We start from the raw sequence: 22,844 nt of genomic DNA on the forward strand, positions 1-22,844 counted from the left end.
ATCATAAGTTGCTAAGTTATGCTTAGGCTTCCAAATATGAATAGTTAGAGATATAATCAATTTTATCATAACCCAAACCATCCTAGTAACCAACTATTCAGTAAGGATCCAAGACGCTCGTATCCATGAGAACGACTGATATACTAGTTTTACACTCTGCAGAGGTTGTACACTTTCACCATGAGTCGTGTTGCCTATATGCCTAGGTAAATTACTCCCAAAACACTTCCAAGGTGAGCAGGCAGGGTACACTACAAAGCTTTTCCCCAGTCGTTCTAATAAGGAGCAGCCGCTAAGGATTCCATCTCCCAAGTGTTATAGAGTCATCTCCAAAAATGGCACTAATACTCGTAGCATAGTACACACCCTGGGGATGAGGCCCATACCCAGCCTGGTATGCCCCTCTTGCCCTTTTGGTAAACTACTACAAACTAGAAAGAGCAAGGTACTAGACTAAGACTAGAGCCATGTGGTCCTCATGGTTATACTGTAAGTCCTCGGTTGCCACTTAAAGATGAGTCCTTATGGAGAGAAACTAGAGCACCATAAGAAAAGGCCCAATGCTCTAGCCCCCTTGGTTCCATGTTGCTAAAAAGCATCTTTTAATACCATGTTGCATATATCTTTAATTGTATTCTTTAATCAATATTAGTTCGAGCTAACTGAGCATACTACCCACATGCAAAACCCATAGGTAACTCAAGAACAGGATAATCAATATCAAGGTAAATAGACTCCAAGCGGTTCATTAACATATGAATATGAATTGAGATTGCATTAAAGTGAATAGGTAACAAGGAGCCTCATATTATACTAGCCTTAATTCAAAGTATCGCTGCTGGTCTTGATCTTCAAAGAGTTGCTCCAGATCACCAACACAAAACTCACTGTCTACTCAAGATCAAATAGCACCACATAGGCATCCATACATACATGCATAGCAAATGAATATAAGCTAATTAGAACAATACACCAAACAGTAGAAATAGAAGTTAAAAAGGTTTTAAAAACTATTCTACATGATGCTACGAACACGCAGACACGAGAATCACTCAAATCGGAGTTAAAATGGAGAAGTTATGAATTAAACAAGATTTCTCTTAGTAAAATAATAGATTAAATCTAATCTCAAATTTTAAAAGTTGAAAACATACTTAACAGTAGTATGAACATGTAGATTATGGAATTATGAACCTAACGCAAGTTGAACGGATCAAATCGGAGTTAAAATGAAGATTTTATGGCTAAAACAAGATTAGTGGCAAAAATGTAAATAGATGAAAATGTATTTTGGATACAAACTAGAAGAAACTATGCTTTTAAAAGAACAAGGCGTATTCTAGATTTGCACATTGGACTGTAGGTTCTATAACTAAAAATCCGAGGGACTCTTTAACAAATGTTCAGGGAAGACGGGTTAAGATCCAAATAATTGTAAGGGCCTTTTTGCAAAAACAACAAGCGAAGGCGGCACGGACTCTGGCTCGGTTCTATGACCGGGTCGACGATGAGAGGCAGAAGAGGGCACTGACATGTGGGCCTGGGATGTCAGCGAAACAAGGCAGGGGGTTGGCCTGTCAGTGAGCCGAGGGAGAGAGGGGCGAGTGCCTGCGTGGCTTCGGCCTGGGCCAGGGCGCAGCAGGCCCATGCCAGAGAGGGCGGGGGATGGCGCTGCTTGCTTGGCCCTACGCATGGAAACGGTAGATGCAGGCCGTGGGGAAGAGGAAGGGAGCTAGGCCGCGGTGGAGGGCAGGCCGACTAGGCCAAAAGAGAGGGAAAGGGGGAGAGTTTTTCCTATTTACTTTTCTAAATTTCTAAAGAAATTTTCAAATCCAAATTCAAATCAATTTGAAGTTTGATTTCAATTCACACAATATAAAACAGTATGTAGCAGCATGAATGCATAAACATGTAGGTGAACCCTATAATTGATTTTAAGTTAACAAAAATTATTATTTTTCTAAGTTTAAATGCTCACAAAAAAACTTAATTACATCAAATTCTCCTATTAAAACACAATGCAAATTTTAGGGTGTTACAATTCTACCCCCTTAAAATGAATCTCATCCTCGAGATTTGGACGATGCTTACTCAAAAAGCTACGGGTATGTTTTCCTTAGATCCTCTTCTCTTTCCCATGTAGCATCAACTTCTGTATACCGATTCCACTAAACCTTAAACATCTTTATAACTCGGCTCCTTGTAACCCTTTCTGTCATCTCTAAAATCTTTAATGGAAATTCCTCATAAGTAAGATCTTCCTTAACTATAAGCTCTTCTAACGGTATCTGCTCCTCTGGTATACATAAACATTTCTTTAATTGAGACACATGGAACACATCATGTACACCTGACAAACTCTTGGGCAATTCCAACTGATAAGCTACTTCTCCACATCTCTCTAAGATCATGAAAGGCCCAATATACCTTGGCGCTAACTTTCCTTTCATGTTAAACCATCTCACACTCCTCATAGGTTACACTTTTAGGTAAACATAATCTCCTAGTTCAAAAACCAATTCTCTTCTCCGAGTGTCAGCATAACTCTTCTGTCGAGATTGTGCCGCTCTCAAGTTATCTCTAATCATCCTTACTTGCTCTTCTATGTCTCTTAGAACATTCGGTCCGAACACTTGAGTTTCACCCGTTTGATTCCAAAACAATAGGGTTCTACACTTTCTACCATATAGTGCCTCAAACGGTGCCATCTTGATACTCTTCTATTAACTATTGTTGTAGGAGAACTCAGCGTAACACAAACTCTTATCCCAACTCATGCCATACTACAAAGCACAAGCTCTCAACATATCCTCTAAGATCTAATTGGTTCTCTCTGTTTGTCCATCACTTTGTGGATGATAAGCTGAGCTAAAGTTCAACTTAGTGTCCATAGACTCATGCAATTTCTTCCAAAAGTGTGATGTAAACTGAGTATCTCTATATGACACAATATTCTTAGGAACTCCTTGCAAACATACTATCTGTTGCATGTATAATTCTGTCAACTTTGCACCTGTATATGTAGCATTGCCCGGTATGAAGTGAGCAACCTTAGTCAAACGTTCTACTATTACCCAAATTGAGTCATAACCACTATGTGTTCGTGGTAATCCAACAATAAAATCCATACCAACTTCTTCCCACTTCCACTCAGGTATCTTCATAGGTTGAAGTAAACCTGCTGGTCTTTGATGTTGTGCCTTAACTCTCTGACATGTGTCACATATTGCTACATACTCGGCCATATCTCTTTTTAAACCATACCACCAGTACTTCTCCTTCAGATCTAGGTACATCTTAGTACTACCTGGATGGATAGAGTATGCTGAGTCATGAGCTTCTCATAGAATCATCTCTCGAATGGACTTTATCTCTGGCACACATATTTTCTTTCCAAACCACACTGTTCCCTAATCATCCAATCAAAAACCCGATGCTTTGCCAATTCTGATAAGTTCTGCTATCTCCTTGATTTTCTCATCTTCCAACTAACCCTTGCGGATCTCTTGTTCAAGTGTAGGTTCCACTTCCAATTCCATCACATTAGCATCTATTCCCAAATTAAGATGCTCGAATTCAGCATTTAACTCCTAAGATAACTATGTCACTAGAGCTGCATTAGCATAGCTCCTTTGGCTCAGAGCATCAGCTAGAACATTTGCCTTGCTAGGGTGATAATGTACCTCTAGATCATAGTCCTTGATTAGCTCTACCAACATCATTGCCTCAGGTTCAGCTCTGACTGAGTAAAGATATACTTCAAACTCTTGTGGTCTATATAGATGTCACACTTATGCCCAACAAGATAATGTCTCCAGATCTTCAATGCATGAACCACAGCTGCTAACTCCAAATCATGGGTTGGATAATTTAGTTCATGCTTCCTTAGTTGCCTAGATGCATAAGCCACTACTCGTCCTTCTTGCATAAGAACACAACCTAGACCAAGTCGAGATGCATCACAGTAGATGGAGAAACTCTTGTTTAGATCTGGTAGTACCAACACCGGAGCTGTAGTCAACCTTTTCTTCAACTCTTCAAAACTAGCTTGGCATTGCTCAGTCCATACAAACTTAGCATTCTTCTCAAGTAGTGATGTCATAGGCTTGGCAATCTTAGAAAAACCTTCAATGAACCTCTGATAATATCTGACCATTCCTAGGAAACTCCGGACTTCACTTACATCCTGAGGTGGATTCCAACTCAACACATCACTAACCTTCTTAGGATCCACAACTACTCCACCATTAGAGATAACATGCCCAAGGAAAGAGACTTCCTTCAGCCAAAACTCGCACTTGCTTAGTTTAGCATACAGTTGATGTTCTCTAAGTTTCTACAGAACTAATCTCAAATGCTCTTCATGTTCTGCCTCTATTTTGGAGAAGACCATAATATCGTCAATGAAGACCACAACAAACCTATCGAGATACTCCATAAACACCTTATTCATCATATACATGAAGGATGTAGGGGCATTAGTCAATCCAAAAGACATAGCCATGTACTCATATAATCCATACCGAATAGTAAAGGCAGTCTTGGGAATGTCCGATGAATGAATCCTCAACTGATGATAACCAGAGCGAAGATCAATCTTGGAGAACACACAAGCACCTCGTAATTGATCAAACAGATCATCAATTCTAGGCAAATGATACTTATTCTTGATGGTTGCCTCATTAAGAGAGCGATAATCCACACACATCCTCTGTGTACCATCTTTCTTATCAACAAATATAACTGGGGCTCCCCATGGTGAAGAACTAGGACGTATAAAACCTTTATCCTATAGCTCCTTTAACTATTTCTTAAGTTCTTCTAGCTCATTGACTCCCATCTGATATGGTCTCTTGGCTATAGGTGCAGTTCTAGGCAAAAGCTCAATAATAAATTCAATATCCTGATCTGGCGGCATACCCGGCAAATCATCAGGAAAAACATCTAGAAACTCATTAACAACCATGGTCTTATCTATGGTTGCACCTTCCATCTGATTGACACTACACACCTCTCTTGTTGTTGTAATTGCCTTGCATACAACTTCTTTTCTTGACTTGGATGTCAAGTGTACTGTACCATTCTCACATTGAATAATAGTTGTTCGTGGATTTAGCCAATCCATTTCAAGAATTACATCTATGCTTGAAGAATTCAGCATAATCGGATTTGTCAAAAACTCTACCCCACTTATTTCAACTCTTACACTAGGACACATTAGAGTAGCTTGCATATCCCCACAAGGTGAGTCAACTAACATTTGTTTCTTCATAGGACACTTTGGTATATTGTGCTCCTTAACAAAATGATGTGCAATGAAGGAATGTGAAGCTCTAGAATCAAACAAAACTGATGTAGGGCTAGAGTTGACTAGACACATGCCAAACACAACATCTAGGGCTTCTTGTGTAGATTCTATCATCACATAATTGACTCTGCCTTGCACATGAGTCTATTGTTTATGTGATTTCCATTGTGGGATTGTTGCTTGTTCGACTTCTTTGGACACTGACTCGCATAATGACCGGGCTCACCACAGCGGTAGCACTTCTTGCCTAAAGAGGGGGTGTTGGGCACACTATCCTTCCATTGGAGAGTTGATGAGGGGTTCTTGGGGTGGACTCTGGTTCACATACTGCTACTCTTGCTGGTATTGAGGAAGTTGTTGAGGAGGATCAAAATCCCACTCACTAGTTGGTTCCTGGTACCTCTGCTGAAATTCTTACTAGGGAGTGTAGCGGGGGCATGTGTTGCTACCTATAGATTGGCTTTTAATTCTTCTTTTCTTCTCTTCCATTTCCTAACGCTTGTTCTCAATCAAAATGGCCCTATTCACCAAAGTTTGGAAGTCAGGATACACAACAGTCATCAACTGCAGTTGAAGTTCATCATTCAATTCTTTCAAGAAGCGTTTTTTATTCTTGGCATAATCAACCACCTCTCCTGGAGCATAACGTGACAGCTGAGTGAATTTGTTATGATACTCACACACTGTCATGGAGCCTTGTTTCAAGTTGAGGAACTCCTCCAACTTGATCTCCACCAAAGCTTCTAGAACATGATAAGATCTAAAGGCAGTCTTGAAATCTTCCCAACAAATCTAATTTACATCTTTCTCAATTTGAAATAGTCCCCACCAGTCTGAAAGCTACTCCTTGAAGTTGACCTAGAGGCATAAAGCACTTTCTGATGGTCATTACACTGAGCTATGTTAAGTTGTCGCTCCACAGCTCTAAGCCAGTCATCAGCTTCTAGTGGGTCACTTGCATGAGAGAATGTCAGCGGATGTCCCTTCATAAATTCACCATGCTTGTCCCTTGGTGGTGCTTGATGTGATTTGGTGCATACATTCTGAACATAGGTCTGTAACAATTGAGTCTGTGTCATCATAGATTGCTCTATAGTAAGAGGATTTGGTGGCGGTGGATTAGCATTGGGGGGCATTCCTTCTGGCATCACGTGAAGTAGTTCTCCTAGTAGAAACCATCTGTTTGAAACATTTAGCACAATTATTGGTTGTAATCCATGATCCAAAAGTAGTTCACATGATAAAACAATCAATCTAACATTTTCTAGGACTAGAACTACCAATAATAGTTTAGAAAGACAGCCATATCTCAAGTTCCAGAAATCATATGAAGGCATTCCCTATTAGGCTAGAAAGCTTATGAAATTCTCTACAATTTTTGTATAGACAACCTTGCCAGATTTTGTGGTTAATTTAGTCAGAAATAGAACACACCCGGAACTGTTTAGACTCCTAGATAGTGCATAAACTTCAACTTGTAGAGGTCATAACTCCCAGACCATAATAGATATGAAGATGATTCTAGTGGCATATGAAAGATACAGAAGTCTTCTTTCATCCATAAAACTTTCATGACTTTTGGGCATCTACCTTTGGAGATATAACCCAATGAACACTGACTACTCAGAAAACAGCATGCCCAAAGATGAGAAAAACCAACCCAACTATCTAATCATTGGTCCTTATGCCTTATCATGTAAACTAAATGAAATTATGAGCATAACCCATAAAATCATTGCAATCATTACAAAGATCCAAATCAAGCATGAACATCAAGACAACCATTCAAACATTAAATGTTCACATTTCAAGCATAAGGGCTCAAAATTCTGCTGCTTCACCTTCATGTTGCGCAAGAATGTGGTAAGTGATACCTCTAAAAGCAACTCAAAGCAAGGATGGAGGTAGGACAAAATTTATAGCAACTAGGAGGAGATGAACAGCAAAGACAAGTATATAGTATAGGAGAAAATAGCAAGGTTTATAGATCAAGGATTTCATAGCAAATTCTGAACCTTAAAACAACCATTTTCTAACTAGGCTTGTGTCCTACAGTCGACATAGCTCTGATACCACTTTGTCGCACCTGGTTTTAAGGAAAAAATCAGATACACACCATATGTGTGCCTAGGAATTCGAATCACACATATAGTTACAAATGAAGGGGTAATATCAAAGACAATGCCTTTATTACATAGCACATAAATGTTTGTTACAAAAGACATAGTCTTACTTTACAGTGTATACTATAACTCTATTCTTCTAGCGAAGCCTCCAACACCACAGGAATAGTCAACTAGTTGATCACAAGCCTAACACCTCTTGGAAAACTCCACTGAAGAACCTCCATCTGGTACCCAACCGGGATTTTGCCAAAGTATTGAAATAAAACAAGCGTAAGCTACTACCGCTTAGCAAGTATAACATGAGGGGATGCAGGCTCAAAAGGCTTGACATGGCTGAACTACGGGAAGCACTTTTAGTTGGTCATATTTTATTATTGATCATAAGTTGCTAAGTTATGCTTAGGCTCCCAAATATGAATAGTTAGAGATATAGTCAATTTTATCATAACCCAAACCATCCTAGTAACCAACTATTTAGTAAGGATCCAAGACGCTCGTATCCGTGAGAACGACTGATATACCAGTTTTACACTCTGCAGAGGTTGTACACTTTCACCATGAGTCGTGTTGCCCATATGCCTGGGTAAATTACTCCCAAAACACTTCCAAGGTGAGCAGGCAGGGTACACTACAAAGCTTTTCCCCAGTCGTTCTAATAAGGAGCAGCCGCTAAGGATTCCATCTCCCAAGTGTTATGGAGTCATCTCCAAAAATGGCACTAATACTCGCAGCATAGTACACACCCTGGGGATGAGGCCCATACCCAGCCTGGTATGCCCCTCTTGCCCTTTTGGTAAACTACTACAAACTAGAAAGAGCAAGGTACTAGACTAAGACCAGAGCCATGTGGTCCTCACGGTTGTACTGTAAGTCCTCGGTTGCCACTTAAAGATGAGTCCTTATGGAGAGAAACTAGAGCACCATAAGAAAAGGCCCAATGCTCTAGCCCCCTTGGTTCCATATTGCTAAAAAGCATCTTTTAATACCATGTTGCATATATCTTTAATTGTATTCTTTAATCAATATTAGTTTGAGCTAACTGAGCATACTACCCACATGCAAAACCCATAGGTAACTCAAGGATAGGATAATCAATATCAAGGTAAATAGACTCCAAGCGGTTCATTAACATATGCATATGAATTGAGATTGCATTAAAGTGAATAGGTAACAAGGAGCCTCATATTATACTTGCCTTAATTCAAAGTATCGCTGCTGGTCTTGATCTTCAAAGAGTTGCTCCAGATCACCAACACAAAACTCACTGTCTACTCGAGATCAAATAGCACCACACAGGCATCCATACATACATGCATAGCAAACGAATATAAGCTAATTAGAACAATACACCAAACAGTAGAAATAGAAGTTAAAAAGGTTTTGAAACTATTCTACGCGATGCTACGAACACGCGGATGTGAGAATCACTCAAATCGGAGTTAAAACGGAGAAGTTATGAATTAAACAAGATTTCCCTTAGTAAAATAATAGATTAAATCTAACCTCAAATTTTAAAAGTTGAAAACATACTTAATAGTAGTATGAACATGTAGATTATGGAATTACGAACCTAACGCAAGTTGAACGGATCAAATCAGAGTTAAAACAAAGATTTTATGGCTAAAACAAGATTAGTGGCAAAACTGTAAATAGATGAAAACATATTTTGAATCCATACCGGAAGAAACTACGCTTTTAAAAGAACAAGGCATATTCTAGATTTGCACATTGGACTACGGGTTCTATAACTAAAAATCCGAGGGACTCTTTAACAAAAGTTTAGGGACGACGAGTTAAGATTCAAATAATTGTTAGGGCCTTTTTGCAAAAACAACAAGTGAAGGGGTACGGGCTAATTTGTGCCATTGGATCCAAGATTGATGGCTCGGATTAGATCAGAGGGGAAAGGTGAGATGCTAGCCGGCCGGAATTGTGGCGCCAACGCGGTGGACTCCATTGCCGGCGGCAGAAAACTCGTCGGTGGACTTCGAAATTGGCCTACAGGCCATGGCGGAGCGAACCGAGAGCACGGGGAGCAAGAGGGCGCCACAGTGAACTCATCAGTGGGGTTGGAGAGGCCGCGAGGGCATGGTGACAGCGCATGGCTCGCCCCGAGCGGCCCGAAAGTGACGGCGATGCTACGACGGCTACGCGAGAGCGAGAGAGAATGGGCGCGCGGTTCAGGCGGCTTCCTTACCGTCTCTAGAAGGCAGGCACGTGGTTCAGGACGACGGCGAAGTGGCAGAATAGTGAGGCGAGGTCGGCGGCGGTGAATTAGGGTTACTGCGGCACTGCAGCTCAAGCGAGGGCGACTGGGCGTGCTAGGGTCTTGATGGGATGGCGGCACGGCACCTGCAGCTTGCTTTTATAGGGCCGAGGCTTGGGAGGCATGCCAATCAGGCGGTGACATCGGAGGCGGCATGGACTCTGGCTCGGTTCTGTGACCGGGTCGACGACGTGAGGTAGAAGAGGGCACTGACATGTGGGCTCGGGATGTCAGCGAAAAAAGGCGGGGGGTCGGGCTATCAGTGAATCGAGGGAGAGAGGGGCGAGTGCCGGCACGGCTTCGGCATGGGCCGGGGCGCAGCAGGCCCATGCGGGAGAGGGCGGGGGACGGCGCTGCTTGCTTGGGCCTGCGTGTGGAAACGGTTGATGCGGGCCGTGGGGAAGAGGAAGGGAGCTGGACCGCGGTGGAGAGCATGCCGACTGGGCCAAAATAGAGGGAAAGGAGGAGAGTTTTTCCTATTTACTTTTCTAAATTTCCAAAGAAATTTTCAAATCCAAATTTAAATCAATTTGAAGTTTGATTTCAATCCACACAATACAAAATAGTATGCAGCAGCATGAATGCATAAACATGTTGGTGAACCCTATAATTGATTTTAAGTTAACAAAAATTATTATTTTTCTAAGTTTAAATGCTCACAAAAAAACTTAATTACATCAAATTCTCCTATTAAAAAACAATGCAAATTTTAGGGTGTTACAAGCATTGGAGATGCTCTTAGCTTATCTTGAGATCTTTGTTGAAGTGGGAGTGAATTGTCCGTTCTTCACCTGGTTTAAACTAGTAGGTAAATGCATGTAAATGCATGCAACTCTCTCAATAATCTTGTGATGCTCACGTGAGCCACCTCTACAAGTACTCCATTTTGCTAAATTGCCATTGTAGTTATTAAATCAATCATCCTCCACGCCAAATTGGCAAAATGGTTATCATTGTTTCTAATATGATATCTATTACGAACATAACTTTCATAATTTTCATTTTGACAACGCATCCTTTTTTAAAGGAACAGGAGGGGCAAAGCCTCTACTGAAATGCATTATAAAGAAAAAGAAAGTGCAGAAACGGGAAAAAAGAGCGCATCCTTATCCTTTTTTTTCAGGCAAAAAAGGGACGCAGCCGGCTTACAGGTTTTGCCCACGTGGTTTTCTTAACTCTGATACCAATAATAATGAACTATGTTTATGTATTGACTCTTTTTGATATGTTATCTCTCTGAAAGTTAAAGAAACATTACCTCGGAAAAACAATACATTTATAGGCTTAAGTACATGTTCTCTTTTTTAACATGGCAGCTTCCTTCTGGGGCATCTTTCTATGGCACCGGTGAAGCAAGCGGCCCACTTGAAAGAACTGGGAAACGAGTACAGAACCTGACCGAAGAAATTATAAAATATACTTTGTTGGCTTCTTTTATACTCTCTATTTTAAATTATAAGACATTTTGGCTTTTACTAGATACACTGCTACGTGTATCTAAAAAAAGTCAAGACATTTATAATTTAGAATGTAGAGAATATTAACTAGTTTTTGACTTGCCATGATATCTGTCAGGTTTTCACTTGGAACACGGATGCTTGGGCTTATGGACCAGGAACCACTTCATTGTACCAGTCACACCCTTGGGTGCTGGCTGTCCTCCCTGATGGGAAGGCATTGGGTGTGCTTGCTGACACCACTTTGCCGTGTGAGGTATGCAGGCATGCGTGAGTTCTGATGAGTACCCTCGTTATATATAGCTCATACTAAGTTGACAGTGTAACTGATCTTTCTATTAACGTAATGATTGTTTACCATGGTACAGATTGACTTAAGACAAGAATCCACTATAAAATTCTCGGTCTCATCTGCTTACCCTGTCATTACTTTTGGGCCATTGAATACACCAGCTGAAGTTATCACATCATTGTCTCATGCAATTGGTATTTCTCCCACATTATTTAGCCAATCTCTTCTGCTACTATTGTTATATGCTTGAAACATGGCAGTGCTCTGAAGTCAAAAAATTAATTTTGTACATGAATAAAGAAGCTGTATTCCTCTGCTCTGTTTTGAACAACGTAGTTGTAACGATCTTTAAATTCAGTTTAGCAATTCCATAGATACACGTTTGGAATCTTGATAACGTTGTGGTATGTTAGCACTAGGGGTGGAAATGGATGTTCAGTTATCCGTTTGTTTGAATTCATATCCAGTAAAACTTAAATATTTTTTCTCGGACGTTCAGCTGCGCATCATTTTGTTAAGAAGAGAGTGTACATAGAGTAGAGTAAAGGGAAGAAGAATCCCAAACACACACACACACTAACACACAAAGAAAAACACAGCCCACACCTCACCCTTTGAGAAAGAAAACATGATAAAACCTTGTTGGGGGCATGCCCCGCCTATGGGCACCCTATGTGGCTCAATCGACATCCTGGTTCCTCGCAAGAGCGAAATAATGGGAGTTGGACTCCGGTGCAATCAGCATTTCGCTATAATAAGAGGCGAGAGAGCTGGCCGTGTGTGAAGAGAAGGATGAGCCGAGGCCCCCCTTCTCGCCTCAGCGAAGTAAAGGCGCCGCTTGCCATCCCATTCTTAGGATTCCCTTTTCGCCATGGCGAAAGGAAGGAACTTTGCGGCCGGGATCAGGTCGTACCTGGTTCTTTTCCTTTCGCCCTAGCGGCAGGACTTGCTGACGGTCTTGGTTATTCGCTCTAGTGAATAGCTGTTAACAGTTCGTTCGATCGTTTCTACAGATTTCGCCAAAGGAGGGCGTGCAGTAGGTTTCGGCTGTTCGCCCAGGCGAATAACTCCTAACTGTTTGGTTGATAGTTTCTGCAGGTTTCGCCAAAGGAGGAGCTGCTCGCCTTCGCGTGGCCGACAGCTTCTGTCGCTATGCCCCCCCCCTGGTTGGTTGGACAGGCGACATAAGACGGAGCTAGTCGAACATTTTCGGGCAAGCATTATCCAGGGGAGGCAGGGTGCTCCAAATGGCGAACAAGCCCAAACCTGCAGGAAATATTCCCCGAATTTGTAGTAGTTGAGAGGGCATTTACGTCCTATGAGAAGCCAATGGGCGTGTATAAATAGCCCCCACTAAGGGAATATAAAGGAGGGAGAAACAAGTTCAACGAAATCATTCATCTTGTTTCACTCAAGTCTTATTTTATCCACTTCTCATGCCTTATTTCGCTTGAGTGGCAACCGGTGTTCAAAGGCCGTGGCCTAAAACAACATTGGCGCCCACCGTGGTTGTTGCTCGAGCTTATCATGCTCCCAAAGACGACTGAAGATAACGATGGATAAAGCTAGGACCATCCACGGCTGCAGCCAGTTGCGGCGACAGCGGAAGCAACCACGCAAAATGATGTAGCAACACCTATGGAACCACCCACACCGCAGCTTGTAGATGGATAATACAGTAGCGCCTAGGAGGATGAGAGCAAACTGCCAGAAGGCGAACGTCGAAGAAGTCAAGATCGACCAAAATGGTGAATGAGGTCGAAGAATATGAAGATGGCGAGATCACTAAGCAAGCAAGAAACCTGAAGACCCTGAATCAGTACCAGCTGAAGGCATCTAGGCCCCTAGTTGGGTTTCAGTGATTAATGACGACACGAGATTACTATAACTAACGTGTGTTTTTCAGAGACAATTTTAGTTAGGTCATGGTAATGGAAATTGATTGGGCAATCATGGTTGTTGTGCCCCTATCGATGGAAATTGTTTTGGTTTTCAGAAGATGGACAACAAGGTTAAGGACAAACAAGTTCTAAGTGTCGTTTGGTGATGGAGAGACACTTAGAGTAGTTTAGGACTTTGTTTTTCCTTTGGCCGTACTATTAAGGGGGTATGGACTAGTAGCTTGACCTAGGTAAGTCTAGTGGGTTAAGTGTGTTGCACACTTGTTAAACCTAGCACTAGGTAGCTCATGAATAGCCCTAAGATCAATTGGAGTAAACTTCATTCACATAGGATTTTGAGTTGGAAGTGAATGGAGGGTCAAATGACTGACCAAATGCTGGTCTAGTTATGACCAGACGCTGGAGGGTGAGTCCAGTCAGTTCATTTGATCAACTGCAGTCGTCTGGTACTGACCGGATGCTGAACAGTAAAGTGACCGAACTCTAGGTGCCAGTGTCCGGTCAACTCCAGAGAGGTTCTAGAGAGGCATTTTTGTGATCAAACACGTCCGATCAGTGCTAACTAGACGCTGGTCAGAATCCGGTACCTGACCGGATGTTGAATAGTGAACTAACCGAACTCTGGGTGCCAGTGTCCGATCAACGTCAGTAAGGTTCCAGAGAGGGTTTTTGATGACCGGACGCTGGTCAGAGTCCGGTCAGAGCTTAACGGCTCTCTCGAATTGACCGGAGCTTCCGGTCACACTGATCGGAGCGTCCGGTCTACCCACAGAATGCTAACTCAACCTCTAAACATTATGTTTTGAATGAGGGGGTATAAATACTTACTTCACTCATCCATGGGAGGTCTCTTGCCCATTTGTTCAGCTGAGAAACACCTTTGGAGTGCAAGGGAGAGCTAGAGCCTAGTGAGGTGATTGAGATTTGAGAATCCAAGATTAAGGACCTCATTAGTGCATAGAGAGTAGCAAGTGTGCATCCACCCTTCTCATTAGGCTTGGCTTGGTCAAGTGAGAGTTTGTGTTTGTTACTCTTGGTGATCATCATCACCTAGATGGCTCAGTGGTGATTGGGAGCTTGGTGATCATCTGGCGGAGCTTATGGATGACCTCAACTCAAGTTGTGAGCAGGTTGTGGGTGATTCACCACGATGGAGTTTCAAAGAATCACCCCGTAGAGAGCACTTGATCCTTGCGTGGATCAAGGGGGAGCTACACCCTTGCGCGGGTGCTCCAACTGAGGACTAGTGGGGAGTGACGACTCTCCGATACCTTGAGAAAATATCAGCCATGTTCCTTTCCCTCTCTTTACTTTGAGCAATTTATTTCATGTCTTTACATTCCTAGAATTTGCCATGCTAGAGTAGGATTGAAACCTAGGGTGTAAAACCTTTGTGCGTAAGAACAATAGAAACACATTCTAGGCACAAGGGGTGAAGTGGGCTAAGTGTAGGGCTTAATTATTGCAAAGAATTTAGAATTAGCCCAATTCACCCCCCTCTTGGGCATCTTGATCCTTTCAATTGGTATCGGAGCCTCGTGCTCGCTAAATTAGGCTTAACCGCCTAGAGCAAGATGTCCCATGGGGATAGACCCCCTCCTATCTTTGAGGGAGATGATTTTCCTTATTGGAAAATTCATATGGAGGCTTATCTAGAAGCTTTAGATGTTGGAGTTCTTAGAGCCGCCTCACAAGGCTTCCTAAAACCTAAGGATCCCACAAACCTTCAAGGTGATGAAGTTAACTATGAGACGTGGAATGCAAAGGCTAGAAACACCCTCTTTAGAGGCCTTTGCAAAGATGTTTTTAACCGTGTGTGGAACCACAAAGATGCCCATGCACTATAGTCGAACATTTGTGTGCTCCATGAGGGAACCAAGAGTGAGCATGAGGAACTGCTACCACCTTGTGATGAAAAAGCTTAATTCATTTGAGATAGCTTCCTATAGAAAATGCCAATGAGATGTACTCACGCTTGAATGTTCTTGTAGAGGAAGTCAATGGGCTTGGACTCACACAAATGCAACCCTCCGATGTTGTAAGAAAGATCTTGAGTTCCTCCCCATTAGACAAATATGGGCATATTAGTGATGGTGCTTCATCAAGGTGATCTTTCCGCTGCTACACCAACTCAAATATTGGGAAAGATCAATGCACATGAGATGTACATGCACATCACTCCACAAGATGGCTCTTCTTCCACTAAGAAGAAAGATTTGGCATTCAAGGCTAGCCAAGAGAAGAGGGGCAAAGCAAGAGTTGATCATGATAGCTAAAGTGATGATGAGATTGATGATGTAAGTCTTGCTCTCATGGTGAGAAGAACTACCAAGATGCTCAAGAAGCTAAACAAGAATGGTGTCAAGTTCGATGGCAAGAAGAAGAAATTCTTCACTAGTAATAGAAGGAAGCTCATCTCCTGAAATGGATTGCTATAATTGTGGAGAACTTGGTCATCTAGCTCATCAATGCCCCAAACCTAAGAAATACAAGTACAAGAAGAAGTACAAGGGCAAGAAAGATGACTCAAGTGATGAAGATGATGATGAGAAGAAGAAGAACTAAGCCATACAAGAAGAAGGATGGCAAGAAGAAGGCATATCATAAGAAGAAGAAGAATGGCAAGACATACATTGTTGGTGATTGGCTCACGGAATATTAAATCATCAGGTGGCTCATCCTGATGATGAAAGTGAGAATGAGAATGAGAAGGTGGCCACTATTGTAATTGATTCTTCACTATCTTCATCGACACCATCACCGTCATCCTCTACACACCTATGCCTTATGGCCAAGGGTGAACGAAAGGTACAAAATGGTGATGATAGTAGTGGTGATGATAATGCTAGCGATGATGAAAGTGGTAGTGATAGTGATGAAGAATTTGAATCAACTTCTTATGATGATCTTGTCAAGTTGCTAAACCAATACACTAAAATCATTGGAAAGACAAGAGCTAAAAATGAAAAGCTAGAACTTGAGAAGGATTCACTCTTAGCAAAATATGACATAGCCGAAAAAGCTAGTGTTGAGCTTAGAGAAGAAAATAAAATTATGTCATCCAAACTCAATGAGCTCAAATCCTCTAAAAATGAGCTTAAAGAAAAACATGATAAACTTGAGGGGATACATAATGAGCTCACCACTAGCTACAATTTGTTAAAAGAAGAGTACACCAATCTCAAGGTTAAGCATGACAATCTTGTTCTTTCTCATGAGTTATTATACAATGAGCCACATGATGCTACTAACAATGTTGTTAAGATTGATATAGCTACATCATGTGATGACTTGATTGTTGAGAGCATTGAGCAAGGTTCTAGTAGCAAAGGCAAGAAAGTGGTTGAGTCCAACAACTATGATGAGTATGTCAAGCTCAAGAATGAGAATGAAAAGCTTAAGAAAGATCTTGAAAATCTATCAACCACCAACACAATTGTGATAGAGAATCTTGACAATGATTATGATATAGCTCTTGAGAATGAGATGCTTAAAGAAGAGAACAAGAGACTCAAGATGGAGAAAAATCATGATGAACTTAGAGAAGAGAACAAGAAGCTCAAGTTGGAGAAAGAACATCTCAAGACCAGTTTGAGCAAGTTCACAAGAGACCAATATCTCCAAAGTGAGCTACTCATGAACACCATGATGAAGATGGATAGAAGTGGTATTGGGTACTTAGCAAATCAAGAGAAGAAAGCTCAAGCTCAATATCAACAACAACACAAGTCAAAGCCTAAGCCAAAGAGATGTTTTGAATGTGGACAAGAAGGTCACTTTGCCCATGAGTGTCAAACTCCATCACCACAACCCTTGCCCAAGCATGCTAGACCCTTTGCCTTCAATGCTCATTACATGCTTAGAAAGGATTCTAGTGGAAAAATAAAAGTCATGTTCTTAGGTCCTCCCAACAAGAATAGGCCTAAGCAAATTTGGGTTGCAAAGTCACTAGTTGAGAAAGTCAAGGGCCCCCATCAAGTTTGGGTCCCTAAACAACAAGCTTGATCTCTTGTGTGTAGGTGAACTACAAGACCGGTGGAAGTCATTGGGTTATTGATAGTGGTTGCACTCAACATATGACCGGTGATCCTCGTATGTTCACCTCACTAGATGAAGAAGTAGATGCTCAAGAAAGGATTACATTTGGTGATAATTCAAAGGACAAAGTTCAAGGATTGGGCAAAGTTGCAGTATCAAATGATCATTCAATATCAAATGTGCTATATGTTGCTTCATTGAGTTTTAACTTGCTATTCGTTGGTCAATTGTGTGATCTTGGCTTTCAATGCTTGTTTACCAAGAAGGAAGTGGTTGTATCAAAGAAAGATGATGATCAAGTTATATTCAAGGGATTTAGATACAACAACCTATATCTAGTGGATTTCACCTCCGAAGATGCAAACTTGAAGACATGCTTATTCACCAAAACATCACTTGGATGGCTATGGCATAGAAGACTTGCACATGTTGGGTGAGCTCACTCAAGAATCTAATGAAGAATGAATTGGTGAGAGGTTTGAAGGATGTGAAATTTGAGAAGGACAAGCTTTGTAGTGCATGTCAAGCTGGCAAGCAAGTTGCAAACACTCATCCAACAAAAGCTTACATGTCAACAACAATAGTGCTAGAGCTTCTTCACATGGATCTATTTGGACCAACAACTTACAAGAGTTTGGGAGGAAATCTCTATTGTCTTGTGATAGTTGATGACTACTCTAGATATACTTGGGTGTTTTTCCTTCATGACAAGACCGAAGTGGCTATAAGTTTCAAGAAGTTTACCAAGAGAGCACAAAATGAATTTGATGTGAAGCTCAAGAAGATAAGAAGTGACAATGGAAAAGAATTTGACAACACAAACATTGAAGCATATTGTGATGAAGTTGGGATCAAGCATGAGGTCTCCGCAACATACACTCCTCAACAAAATAGTGTAGTAGAGAGAATGAACCAGACACTTATCACACTTGCAAGAACAATGCTTCATGAGTACAATACACCCGAAGCTCTATGGGCAGAAGCTATCAACACCGCATGTTATGCATCCGATCGCCTATTTCTTCAAAAGTTTCTTGGCAAGACCCCTTATGAGTTGCACAATGGGAAGAAGCCGGACATATCATTCTTCTGGGTGTTTGGTTGCAAATGCTACATCTACAAGAAGCGGCAACACCTAGGGAAGTTTCAAAGACGTTATGATATTGGTTTTCTTGTTGGTTACTCATCAAAGTCCAAAGCATATCGAGTATTTAATCATGCCACTGTCTTGGTTGAAGAAACATATGATGTGGAATTTGATGAATCTAACGGCTTCCAAGGAGCACATGAGAATCTTGATGATGTAGGTGATGAACCATTAAGGGAGGCCATGAAGAACATTCCGGTTGGAGACATCAAGCCCAAAGATGATGTACAAGTGATTGATCCACCTTCTTCATCAAATGTGCCACAAGATGATGATAAAGATGGGAGAGTAGAAAATGAAGATACTCATATCTCTCATGATCAAATGGTGGCACAAGCTCAAGATGTTGATGCTCCACAACCTCCCCCTCAAGTGGTTGATAGAAGAAATTCACTCCTACTACAAGCACATCCACAAGATCTCATCATAGGGAGTCCTTGAAAGGGTGTAATGACTCGCTCTCAAAAACTTACTTCATTTATTGAACATGACTCTTTGTTTCTTGCATTGAGCCTAAAAAGGTAGAAGAAGCTCTTCAAGATCAGCTATTTAGACGATGCGGGCATAGCAAACAGCCAAAGTCATGTCCGGTCAAAAGCAAATCTACCAACTAGCATCCTCTGATCTAAAGTACTAAAAGTGGGGGTCGACCAGATCGATACATCCATAATAGCAAGCCATAGACTAGATTTAACTAGCTAGTAAACCTTCTCAAGATCAGACACGCCTTGGGCGCATACTATGCACGACCAAGATCGAAGTGGAACAACCGATGAAACATAATATGTCGTTTAGAGTAAGAACTGTCACAATGTAACAAAATAAATAATGGACTAAAAGGATGTGAGGTCAATCTAGATCGATCTCGATCGGGCAGGTTGATATTGCTGAAAACTAATGAAAATAAGAACATTAGCAAGATCGGTAACTTAAAGAATCTACCAGAAGGATGCCACCCTTAGGTAGAGCCAATAACTTGACCTTAATCTAATTCGAGTAGTGGAGGTCAAACTTAACCGATGCAGCCGTACTTGAACTAGATAAGGATCGATAACTAGCTTATGCTAGAGCTCGCAGTGGAGATCGAACTTAACTGATGCAGCCTTACAAACCAAAGCATAAGCCATGATGGTACTTATAGACAAGCCAAAGGTTGGCTAGACCGATGCAGCCCTACTTGTTGAAGAACTCACCGAGATCTACACTACTCCTACTACTAAGGGTTGGTGTGAAGCCGAAAAAGTAATTTGTATTGATTGATTGGATGTCTTTTACAATAGTCGGGGTCCAATATTTATACACGGAATCTAAGCATGAATCCTACTCAAGTACGACTCATTACAACTTTTGGTATTAAGAGAAAACATTCCTAATTTAAAATAACATGGACCATAATCTTTCCCTTTTTGTAGAGTCCGACATGTCTTTCCCAACGCCAACCATAGCTAATTGGCATTACTTGCTGATGTCATCCGAAGAGAGCCGATCCCAGTGCTGCATCCGAATCAGCTGATACCGACCCTTACGCGATCAATTCCTTGATGACAGAATCTTGGAAGCTTCAAGTTTTCCCATGTTTATCTTCTAAATTTTGGTGTAAACACATGCCTCCCAATTTTGGGATAAAAATAATTTTATTCCAAAATTACCGTGTCTGTACCTCTAATGGGTCCGTAGTCACGGGTAGAGAATCTTGATCTAGGGCCTATTATCCTTCACCTTCACCAACGTTCTTGCCTGCTCATGAGCCCATACCTCAAAAGTTTCATGAGAGAATTATTGCTTCACGGGCGCTTGGATTCATTCTTTCAGATCGACTATAAATGTGTGTCTGACTCTAGCGAGAGCAACCCAACAATTTAGTAATGTTTCTCTTCTGCTTGCCTCCTCGAGTGCACTTGGTTCTACCAGACCCTCCATGGTCTAATTCTTTGTTATGAGGGTCTTGAGCAGTTAGAAGAATTCTTGTGCATAGGGTGATTGTGTCGCTCATTTCAGCACCTTGTCGAGCAAGAGAATCAGCTGTTGTGGTTAGAAGAATTCTTGTGATATCACCAGAGTTTTCTCACCATGATCGCAGAGCTGTTCTAGTGTTTGCAAGGGTTAAAATGCATGGACACCTTTCCCTTGTTCACTCTATCAAATGCTCATCGGAGAAACCATAGACTTCTTTCCCATGGTTTCCCAGCTACCGAGAAATTGGTTGGATGTATGGGCATCTTTTTAGCAGGCAGCCTTTTCTCTCCCCTGATGCCACTTCTATCTACGGGTCGATATGACTCGGTCCATGATGACCTTCAGCCTTGTGGGGATCCAAACTCCCTTCAATCCAAAGCAGTCTTAGTGGCTTGATAGTCAGTTAATGTAAACCTTTTGTATCAATCCCATGTTATCTTGTAATTATGGGAAGCAATAAGTCTGACTCCATGATCCATCCCCTGAATTTCTAGAGTATCGATCCATTTCCATAACTGACTTCAATTCCATAACTCTGATGAAGCCTATCTTCTCACCTCTTGGGCTATATATATGGGCCATGGCTGTGTATCGAAAAACAACCTGCTTCATCCCAAACCTTCTATGTCTTTGGTGCGATTTGCTTTTCAATAGGCTTGAAGGCATGGAGAACAACAAGAGGTCTGCTGAAGAGGCCCTTGACAGGTCTGTTCCACCACGCCAGCGTCTTCGTCATTAGGAGGATGCAACCCATGATCTTGAGCGGATGGATCTTCATCTGAATGCTTTGTAGGATGCTCTCGCCATCTTAGATCATAGGGCCGACTCCACTCAAGCAAGGCTAACTGAGGCTGAGGCTAGAATCATGGGTGAGATGTCCACCACAATTTTCTGTTTTTCTTAGTTTTATGTTCAAGATCCTAATTATCCCCTCCTCGAATCTTTCTAGACCTATCAGCCTAGTTGAAAAGCCTTTGATTAGCTATAGAGTATGTGGTAGGATTCATCAACGCTAGGGGTGTCGTGCCGATGGTTCGCTTGTACGATGTCCCAAACTACATCAGAGAGGTTTCCCTTCACGGTGTTCGTCTTGGTGCTACCATGGCATTGGCTATAGCGCAAGCTCGCTCTGGCCATGAGCTTTGACTTCTTCCCCATGGTTTCCCAGCCACCAAACACCCTAAGGATCATGACCACATGGTCAAGGACTTCTTCAATGCCACCAACTCCATAGACATAGTGAACAAAGTGTTTTCTAGCCCTTAGCTTGTAATATGGAGAAGCTAGCAAGCAATCTCTTCATTTTAAGTGGTTTCTCTTTTGCCTTGTACTCATGTTCCATGTACCAATTTGTTTGTGTTTGTTTTTGCTCTATAGGCAATACATATCATATCGGCTTTTACTCCTTCGGGTTTATTTGAACTAGAGGCGATACCCTTCTGGTACCGGCTATTAGAGCCGATGATGGAACAAATCGGCTATCAAGTATTAATCCAAATGCTAGGATAATATTTCTTTAGATATTTTCCATTGATTGCTCTATCAAACTCCTCTTCCCCTCCTAGTGTTTCCAAAATATAAGCATTGCTAGGCGCACAAGGTTTAATCCGATAAGGTCCTTCCCAATTAGGTGACCATTTGTCGAAACTTGTTGTCTTTTGACCCGATTGGCAATTTCACCTTCCAGACTAAGTCTTCTTTAGAAAATTGTTTGCTCTTAACCTTTTTATTGTAATACTTCACAATCCTCAGCTTATTGGCTTTGATATTCTCAAGAGCACGTAGCCGATGGCAACTCAAGTCCTCTAAGTCGTCTATCATAAGATTCTTGTAGACTTCGGCTGACAAATTATTTTGCAATGTGACACGCCTCGATCTAGTTTGAATCTCCCAAGGACTACATTATGACCATACACAAGTTTATAAGGTAACACTTTAATCGATCCTTGATAGGCTATCCTATATGCCCATAATGCCTCATTAAGCATTGAATGCCACTTCCTTGGCTGCTATTCAATCTTTTTCTTGATCAGCTTAATCAAAATTTGATTGGACGCCTCTGCTTGGCCATTAGCCTAAGTATAGTAAGAAGAAGAATTTAATAACTTAATTCCCATAATGGCATCAAAATCTCTGAATTCTTCTGATGTAAACATTGTCCCGTGATTAGTAGTGATAATTTGAGGAATCCCAAAATGATACACAATATGCTTCTTGACAAAATCTATCATGCTCTTTGAGGCTTACCATCTTCAAAGGAACTGCCTCAACCCACTTAGTGAAATAATCTATTGCTATCAATATAAACTTATGTCCTTTACTTGAAGGCTGAAAAATCTAGCCAATTAGATCA

The 22,844-nt window shown here is 41.5% G+C and overlaps 1 pseudogene; it reads left to right on the top strand.

Moving 5' to 3' along the window:
• Positions 1-22,844, top strand: part of LOC136548397 (uncharacterized) — a 124,150-nt pseudogene that overhangs the window by 17,250 nt on the left and 84,056 nt on the right.

This window comes from Miscanthus floridulus, chromosome 4, assembly GCF_019320115.1.
Source record: "Miscanthus floridulus cultivar M001 chromosome 4, ASM1932011v1, whole genome shotgun sequence".
In the NCBI taxonomy this organism is placed as follows: domain Eukaryota; kingdom Viridiplantae; phylum Streptophyta; class Magnoliopsida; order Poales; family Poaceae; genus Miscanthus; species Miscanthus floridulus.